Consider the following 10,269-nt stretch of genomic DNA (forward strand, 5'->3'; position numbering starts at 1 on the left):
TTCTTTATATACTTGGCAGGCTTTTATGCAATTTTTAGATACCATTCAACATATTTGGCAGTACATTTTGTTTGGATGTGCCCTTCGCCATTTCAATAGTATCAATCACTATATGTGACAAGGGTTATGATTGTGGGTTTCGGTACTCCGTATAGAAACATATCTAACTCCACACACCCTCTGTTTGCTGTAAATCTGTAATTACCTCAGCTGCTATCAGAATGTTGATTTATGAGTTTTTTTTTTATTTTTTTACAAAAAGATGTGAATTTAAATTTAGCTAGAAATAAAAGTTTAGGATAGGGCATTAGTGTCTGATCACGGGGGTTCAACCGCAGGGACCCCCCACAATCTTCTGTATGGGGTCCTGTCTCAGCCAGTGATTGGCTGAGCGGGCCGTCACTACTCTTCAGCACCAGCGAGTCTCCGAGGGAGGGAGGCTGAGAAGCATTGTGGAGAAGCGTCTAAACCTGCCAGGGGCAGACATATCGCCTGTGCAGTTGGTTCAGCTGCACAGGGGCCCACATGTGAGGGGGCTTGCCGCCCTTTCATACTAGTGAACGCAGAGGCTGCACATTACTACAGCGTACAGATGGAGCCCTGAAGGACCTGGTGCTGATCGGCAGCAGCAGTGAGGAGGAGGAACAACCGGGGCAGAAGACATCCTCAGAGTAAGGCTCCTTTCACACTACAAATTCATCAGTTTTAACCCCTTAAGGACGCAGCTCATTTTCACCTTAAGGACGCAGCCCTTTTTCGCAATTCTGACCACCGTCACTTTAGGCATTAATAACTCTAAGATGGTTTTACCGAATATTCTGATTCCGAGACAGTTTTTTCGTGACATATTCTACTTTATGTTAGTGGTAAATTTTCGTTGTTACTTGCATCCTTTCTTGGTGAAAAATCCCAAAATGTCATGAAAATTTTGAAAGTTTAGCATTTTTCTAACTTTGAAGCTCTCTACTTGTAAGGAAAGTGGATATTCCAAATAAATGTTATATTGATTTACAAATACAATGTGTCCACTTTATGTTGGCATCATAAAATGGACATATTTTAACTTTTTGAAAAAATTTGAGGGCTTCAAAGTAGAGCAGCAATTTTCAAAATTTTCATGAAAATTGCAAAATCTGAAGGGACAGATGTTACAGAACTACAACTCTCAGCATGCCTGGGCTGTCTGGGCATGATGGGAGTTGCAGTTTGGCAACCACTAGAAGGGCAGCCGTAAAGATCGCTTTACTGCCCCCTTCCTCTCCCCCACCGTCGCTTCCCTACCTGCGCCGCTGATCTCCGCAGTCTCTAGCGATGATTGGCAGTCCCCACGGCATCTTCTGATCAGGTACCCGCCTCCATCTTCTCCCCCCGTTCTGCCCGACATCCAGGGGTGGGCAGAGCGGGGGTTTCCATGGCAACCCCCTGTCGTGCGCTGCCAATTGTCAGAATTAATTTCTGACTAATGGCAGGGGATAGGAGGATATCACAGCACTGCAATCTCGCTCCTATACCTCAGGATGATTGGGGCTGTTACTGACAGCTCCGATCATCCCTATTTTCCAGGCGATCGGGTCACCAGAGACCCGATCAGCCCGGAATAGCAGAAAATCGCATGTCTGAATTGACATGCGATTTTCTGCGATCGCCGACATGGGGGGGTCTCAGGATCCCCCTCGGCGATGTGCCGGGATGCCTGCTGAATGATTTCAGCAGGCATCCCGGTCTGGTCCCCAACTGGCTAGCGGCTGGGACCGGAATTCCCACAGGCGTATGCATACGCCCTACGTCCTTAAGGACTTGGGATGCAGGGCGTATGCATACGCACTACGTCCTGAACATGTTAAAGATTCGTTATAATGATCTGTTAACAAAACCATTAAAAACGGACGTTAAATGACCGTTACAAAATCCCACTATAGTCTATGGGATTTTTACATTATCCGTTTTAACCCGTTATAGCCCGTTATTAATAACGGACGTTATTTTGTGACGGGAGAAGGTAACGGAAGAAATAGTGCATGCACTATTTCTTCCGTTACCTTCTCCCGTCACAAAATAACATATTTTGTGTATCTTGTGTATAGGTGTGTGTGTGTCTTGTGTATAGGTGTGTGTATCTTGTGTGTGTGTGTGTATCTTGTGTATAGATGTGTGTATGTGTGTGTATCTTGTGTATAGGTGTGAGTGTGTGTATATCTTGTGTATAGGTGTGTTTGTGTATCTTATGTATAGGTGTGTGTGTATCCTGTGTACAGGTGTGTGTGTGTGTGTATCTTGTGTATAGGTGTGTGTATGTGTATCTTGTGTATAGGTGTGTGTATGTGTATCTTGTGTATACAGTCATGCAGTAAATGTTGGCACCCCTGAAATTTTTCTCACAGAAAAGGATTGCAGTAACACATGTTTTGCTATACACATGTTTATTCCCTTTGTGTGTATTGGAACTAAACCAAAAAAGTGAGGAAAAAAAGCAAATTGCACATAATGTCACCAAACTCCATAAATGGGCTGGACTAAATTATTGGCACCCTTTCAAAATTGTGGAAAAATAAGATTTTTTCAAACATTTGATGCTCCTTTAACCCCTTAACGACCACGGACGTACGTCCGTGGACTTCCCGCACCAGGACGTACATTTACGTCCTGTGAATGACTGCGAGCATCGGAGCATCGCTTGCGTCATACACGGCGGGTTCCGGCTGCTATCAGCAGCCGGGGACCCGCCAGTAATGGCCGACATCCGCGATTGCGCGGATGTCCGCCATTAACCCCTCAGATGCCGTGATCTGTACAGATCACAGCATCTGCGGCAATATGCATAATAAAATAGATGAGTGTAAAATAAATAGATGAGTGTAAAAGAAAAGTTGAAAAATTTAAAAATAAAAAGTTTAAAAAAATGTGAAAAATCCCCTCCTCCAATAAAAATAAAAATTGTCGTTTTTTCCCATTTTACCCCCAAAAAGCGTAATTTTTTTTAATAAACATATTTCGTATCGCCGCATGTGTAAATGTCCGAACTATCAAAATATAATGTTAATGATCCTATATGGTGAACGGCGTAAACATAAAAAATTGTAAAAAGTCCAAAAATTCAGCTTTTTTTGTCACATTTTATTAACAAAAAAAAATAAAAAAACATGATATAAAAGTTTTTATATGCAAATGTGGTATCGATAAATAGTTCAGATGATGGCACAAAAAATTAGCCCTCATACTGCCCTATATACGGAAAAATGAAAAAGTTATAGGTGGTCAAAATAGGGTGATTTTAGATTACTGATTTTGTACAAAAAGTTTTAGATTTCTTTTAAGCGGTACAAAAATATAAAAGTATCTAGCCATGGGTATCATTTTAATCGTATTGACCCACAGAATAAAGAACACATGTCATTTTTACTGTAAATTGTACAGTGTGAAAACGAAACCCTCCAAAATGTGCAAAATTGGGGTTTTCATTTAAATTTCCTCCTACATTTTACAGTAAAATCAGAGGTTTCATTACAAAGTACAATTGGTCACGCAAAAAACAAGGCCTTATATGGGTCTGTAGAGGAAAATATAAAAGACTTATGGATTTTAGAAGCCGAGGAGGAAAAAAGAAAATGCAAAAATAAAATTGGCCTGGTCCTTATGGTGAAAATGGGCTTGGTCCTTAAGAGGTTAAACTCACCTGGGGCAAGTAACAGGTGTGGGCAATATAACAACCACACCTGAAAGCAGATAAAAAGGAGAGAAGTTCACTTAGTCTTTGCATCATGTGTCTGTGTGTGCCACACTAAGCATGGACAACAAAAAGAGGAGAAGAGAACTGTCTGAGGACTTGAGAACCAAAATTGTGGAAAAATATCAACAATCTCAAGGTTACAAGTCCATCTCCAGAGATCTAGATTTGCCTTTGTCCACAGTGCGCAACATTATCAAGAAGTTTGCAACCCATCGCACTGTAGCTAATCTCCCTGGGTGTGGACGGAAGAGAGAAATTTATGAAAGGTGTCAACGTAGTATAGTCCGGATGGTGGATAAGCAGCCCCAAACAAGTTCCAAAGATATTCAAGCTGTCCTGCAGGCTCAAGGAGCATCAGTGTCAGCGCAAACTATCTGTCGACATTTAAATGAAATGAAACGCTATGGCAGGAGACCCAGGAGGACCCCACTATGGAGGAGACCCAGGAGGACCCCACTATGGAGGAGACCCAGAAGGACCCCACTCCTGACACAGAGACATAAAAAAGCAAGACTACATTGTGCCAAAATGAACTTGAGTAAGCCAAAATCCTTCTGGGAAAACGTCTTGTGGACAGATGAGAACAAGATAGAGCTTCTTGGTAAAGCACATCATTCTACTGTTTACCAAAAACGGAATGAGGCCTATAAAGAAAAGAACACAGAACCTACAGTGAAATATGGTGGAGGTCAATGATGTTTTGGGGTTGTTTTGCTGCCTCTGGCACTGGGGGCCTTGAATGTGTACAAGGCATCATTAAATCTGAGGATTACCAATGGATTTTGGGTCGCACTGTACAGCCCAGTGTCAGAAAGCTGGTTTTGTGTCTGAGATCTTGGGTCTTCCAGCAGGACAATGACCCCAAACATATGTCAGAAAGCCCCCAGAAATGGATGACAACAAAGCGCTGGAGAGTTCTGAAGTGGCAGCAATGAGTCCAGATCTAAATCCCATTGATCACCTGTGGAGAGATCTTATAATTACTGTTGGGAAAAGGCGCCTTCCAATAAGAGAGACCTGGAGCAGTTTGTAAAGGAAGAGTCGTCCAACATTCCGGCTGAGAGGTGTAAGAAGCTTATTGATGGTTATAGGAAGCCACTAATTTCTGTTATTTTTTTTCCAAAGGGTGTGCAACCAAATATTAAGTTAAGTTTGCCAATAATTTTGTCCAGCCCATTTTGGGAGTTTGGTGACATTATGTCCAATTAGCTTTTTTTCCTCCTTTTTTTTGGCTTAGTTCCAATACACACAAAGGGAATAAACATGTGTATAGAAAAACATGTGTTACTGCAATCCTTTTCTGTGAGAAATACTTAATTTTCTAGAAAAATTTCAGGGGTGCCAACATTTACGGCCATGACTGTAGGTGTGTGTATATATCTTGTGTATAGGTGTGTGTGTATCTTGTGTATAGGTGTGTGTGTATTTTGTGTATAAGTGTGTGTGTGTGTATCTTGTGTATAGGTGTGTGTGTATCTTGCGCTTGCGTATAGGTGTGTGTATATCTATATATGTATATATACATACATACACATGTATGTGTGTGTCTTTGAGAAAGCATGTAATTGTGTTTTGAACATCCATGGTACTATAATTGCAAGGCTGGGTTCACACTTACATCAAGTGCCTCCATCACTGGTTCCCTCAAAGACACAAGATAAAATGGGCTATTTTATCACCCTGGTTGGTAAACAGTGTTTACCAACCAGGGTGCCTCAAGTTGTTGCAAAACTACAACTCTCTGTCCGGGCATGCTGGGAGTTGTAGTTTTGCAACAGCTGGAGGCACCCTGCTTGAGAAACACTAATGAGATCTGCATGTGGGATATTGGTCTGTGTACAGTGGCTTTATTCAGTATCTATGTTCGTATTATCCTATCACTATATGGTGGTGATTGTAGTGGTCATAGTGTGGCACAATTATCTGTTCTTTGGATAGTGGTGAAATTGTGATCTATGTCTGTGTAAAGTGGTTGTTATTATTTATTCACTGCAGTAATAATATGTTGTCCTGTTATGGAGGCATTCATTTATGCTAATAAACCCCAATCCCTGAGTAAATCCCCTGGCATCATACCTGGTGAGGGGCAATGCATACCCTGAATGCATCACCGTTATCTTACATTCAACACCTCTGATTTGGATTTAAAAAAAATTTGGGCATAAAACGTATTTTGTTCTCTGATGGTGCTCACTTGGTACTTAGGTGTGACGTACTAAAATAATGCCAACTGCTGTGTAGACAAAAATCCGGCCCTGCGTCAGCCCCTCTGGTGGTAATAACAGTGGTCATGGTGTGGTGAAATGATTTGTCCCTTGTATAGTGTGTGTAGTAGTACTGCAGCTCAATCCCATTCACTTCAATTAAACTGAGCTGCAATACGTGACACAACCTGCGCACTAGAGTGGTGCTGTTTTTGCAAGAAAGAAGTAGCATTTCTTTTTATCCTGGACAATCCCTATAAATAAAATAAATAAAAAAAGAACTATCTCTTACCTTTCTCATGGAGTTCCCCTACCATCCTGTCCTGGGTTTAGGGATGTGATGTCACACGCCCACTTGGCCAATCAGCGGCTGAGGCGGGACATCGCTGTGTCCACTGATTGGATGAGAAGGCCGGTGAGGTCACGTCCCCAAACCCGGAAGTGCCGTACAGTGGATAACAGAGCTCCATTACAGCAGCGGCACCGCAGGGGCGAGGAAGATAAAAGAGTGGTTTTTGGGTTCTTTTTGTTTAACTTAACCCCTTCTTGACTAGTTTGTAAACAAAAGTTAAACTACCCTTTAAATAAATAAAAAGCTAATAAATTGTCTGTTGCCTATAGCAACCACAGTGTTTGAACCAAAATTTCAAGAAATGAAAGCTAAGCTCTGATTGGTTGCTATAGGTAATGGTTTTTCATTTCGAATTGTTAAATGAGGATCAATGGGGTAGACGTATCAAAACTTTCTTTGTTGCCCATAGCAACCAGTCTATGTTGGAAAATGAAAGCTGCACCGTGATTGGTTGCTATGGGCAACATAGTTATTCTTTTAGATGCTGTAGAAATAAGCTCAGCGTCCTCCGCTATAGCGCAGCTATGGGTCATGTGACCGCCCCGCCTATCCCCCTTACATCCCCATCACTGTGAGCCACGCCCTCTCAGGCAAATCTGCAGGCAGCTCCGGCCGGGGTCCTCACACAGTGCACGGTGATTGGTTACCGGCGGAGCCGCTTGACAACCGCAACCTGAGAGAAAAGAGACGCAGAGAGCAGGGTGGTGCGGCCCGTGTACCGGGAATAGCGCTGTCTACACCGGGGGCCGGAGACAACAGAGCCCCGGCCGGGGATTCTGGGACACCGGACCGGGAGAGAGAGCAAAACCAGGTACCAGGAGAGGAGGCTGCGACCATGACATCTCCATAGAGGGACACTACAGCCTATATATATATATATATATATATATATATATATATAGAGGGACACTACAGCCTATATATATATATATATATATAGAGAGAGAGAGAGAGAGAGAGAGAGAGAGAGAGAGAGAGAGAGAGAGAGAGAGAGAGAGAGAGAGAGAGAGAGAGAGAGAGAGAGAGAGAGAGAGAGAGAGAGAGAGAGAGAGAGAGAGAGAGAGAGAGAGAGAGAGAGAGAGAGAGAGAGAGAGAGAGAGAGACACACTACAGCCTGTATATAGAGGGGGAACACTACAGCCTGTATATATAGAGGGGGAACACTACAGCCTGTATATATAGAGGGGGAACACTACAGCCTGTATATATAGAGGGGGAACACTACAGCCTGTATATATAGAGGGGGAACACTACAGCCTGTATATATAGAGGGGGAACACTACAGCCTGTATATATAGAGGGGGAACACTACAGCCTGTATATATAGAGGGGGAACACTACAGCCTGTATATATAGAGGGGGAACACTACAGCCTGTATATATAGAGGGGGAACACTACAGCCTGTATATATAGAGGGGGAACACTACAGCCTGTATATATAGAGGGGGAACACTACAGCCTGTATATATAGAGGGGGAACACTACAGCCTGTATATATAGAGGGGGAACACTACAGCCTGTATATATAGAGGGGGAACACTACAGCCTGTGTGTATATAGAGGGGGAACACTACAGCCTGTGTGTATGTAGAGGGGGAACACTACAGCCTGTGTGTATGTAGAGGGGGAACACTACAGCCTGTGTGTATGTAGAGGGGGAACACTACAGCCTGTGTGTATGTAGAGGGGGAACACTACAGCCTGTGTGTATATAGAGGGGGAACACTACAGCCTGTGTGTATATAGAGGGGGAACACTACAGCCTGTGTGTATATAGAGGGGGGAACACTACAGCCTGTGTGTATATAGAGGGGGAACACTACAGCCTGTGTGTATATAGAGGGGGAACACTACAGCCTGTGTGTATATAGAGGGGGAACACTACAGCCTGTGTGTATATAGAGGGGGAACACTACAGCCTGTGTGTATATAGAGGGGGAACACTACAGCCTGTGTGTATATAGAGGGGGAGACACTACAGCCAGTGTGTATATATAGAGGGGGAAACACTACAGCCTGTGTGTATATATAGAGGGGAACACTACAGCCTGTGTGTATATATAGAGGGGGAACACTACAGCCTGTGTGTATATATAGAGGGGGAACACTACAGCCTGTGTGTATAATAGAGGGGGAACACTACAGCCTGTGTGTATATATAGAGGGGGAACACTACAGCCTGTGTGTATATATAGAGGGGGGAACACTACAGCCTGTGTGTATATATAGAGGGGGAACACTACAGCCTGTGTGTATATATAGAGGGGGAACACTACAGCCTGTGTGTATATATAGAGGGGGAACACTACAGCCTGTGTGTATATATAGAGGGGGAACACTACAGCCTGTGTGTATATATAGAGGGGGAACACTACAGCCTGTGTGTATATATAGAGGGGGAACACTACAGCCTGTGTGTATATATAGAGGGGGAACACTACAGCCTGTGTGTATATATAGAGGGGGAACACTACAGCCTGTGTGTATATATAGAGGGGGAACACTACAGCCTGTGTGTATATATAGAGGGGGAACACTACAGCCTGTGTGTATATATAGAGGGGGAACACTACAGCCTGTGTGTATATATAGAGGGGGAACACTACAGCCTGTGTGTATATATAGAGGGGGAACACTACAGCCTGTGTGTATATATAGAGGGGGAAACACTACAGCCTGTGTGTATATATAGAGGGGGAACACTACAGCCTGTGTGTATATATAGAGGGGGAACACTACAGCCTGTGTGTATATATAGAGGGGGAACACTACAGCCTGTGTGTATATATAGAGGGGGAACACTACAGCCTGTGTGTATATATAGAGGGGGAACACTACAGCCTGTGTGTATATATAGAGGGGGAACACTACAGCCTGTGTGTATATATAGAGGGGGAACACTACAGCCTGTGTGTATATATAGAGGGGGAACACTACAGCCTGTGTGTATATATAGAGGGGGAACACTACAGCCTGTGTGTATATATAGAGGGGGAACACTACAGCCTGTGTGTATATATAGAGGGGGAACACTACAGCCTGTGTGTATATATAGAGGGGGAACACTACAGCCTGTGTGTATATATAGAGGGGGAACACTACAGCCTGTGTGTATATATAGAGGGGGAACACTACAGCCTGTGTGTATATATAGAGGGGGAACACTACAGCCTGTGTGTATATATAGAGGGGGAACACTACAGCCTGTGTGTATATATAGAGGGGGAACACTACAGCCTGTGTGTATATATAGAGGGGGAACACTACAGCCTGTGTGTATATATAGAGGGGGAACACTACAGCCTGTGTGTATATATAGAGGGGGAACACTACAGCCTGTGTGTATATATAGAGGGGGAACACTACAGCCTGTGTGTATATATAGAGGGGGAACACTACAGCCTGTGTGTATATATAGAGGGGGAACACTACAGCCTGTGTGTATATATAGAGGGGGAACACTACAGCCTGTGTGTATATATAGAGGGGGAACACTACAGCCTGTGTGTATATATAGAGGGGGAACACTACAGCCTGTGTGTATATATAGAGGGGGAACACTACAGCCTGTGTGTATATATAGAGGGGGAACACTACAGCCTGTGTGTATATATAGAGGGGGAACACTACAGCCTGTGTGTATATATAGAGGGGGAACACTACAGCCTGTGTGTATATATAGAGGGGGAACACTACAGCCTGTGTGTATATATAGAGGGGGAACACTACAGCCTGTGTGTATATATAGAGGGGGAACACTACAGCCTGTGTGTATATATAGAGGGGGAACACTACAGCCTGTGTGTATATATAGAGGGGGAACACTACAGCCTGTGTGTATATATAGAGGGGGAACACTACAGCCTGTGTGTATATATAGAGGGGGAACACTACAGCCTGTGTGTATATATAGAGGGGGAACACTACAGCCTGTGTGTATATATAGAGGGGGAACACTACAGCCTGTGTGTATATATAGAGGGGG

The 10,269-nt window shown here is 43.6% G+C and overlaps 1 protein-coding gene across 4 annotated transcripts in view; it reads left to right on the forward strand.

The window, feature by feature from the left end:
* The first annotated feature begins 518 nt into the window (after positions 1 to 518).
* Positions 519 to 10,269, forward strand: part of WDR47 (WD repeat domain 47) — an 85,431-nt gene continuing 75,680 nt past the window's right edge. The window contains exon 1 of one of the 4 annotated variants that reach the window (XM_056523490.1): positions 519 to 671. The gene's annotated coding sequence lies outside the window, so the exon portion shown is untranslated. Of the gene's footprint in view, positions 672 to 6,384; positions 6,485 to 6,768; positions 7,095 to 10,269 lie in introns of those variants that run through there. The other 3 variants (XM_056523489.1, XM_056523491.1, XM_056523488.1) reach the window with 3 other exon arrangements.

Source organism: Hyla sarda, chromosome 6, assembly GCF_029499605.1.
Source record: "Hyla sarda isolate aHylSar1 chromosome 6, aHylSar1.hap1, whole genome shotgun sequence".
Lineage (NCBI taxonomy): Eukaryota > Metazoa > Chordata > Amphibia > Anura > Hylidae > Hyla > Hyla sarda.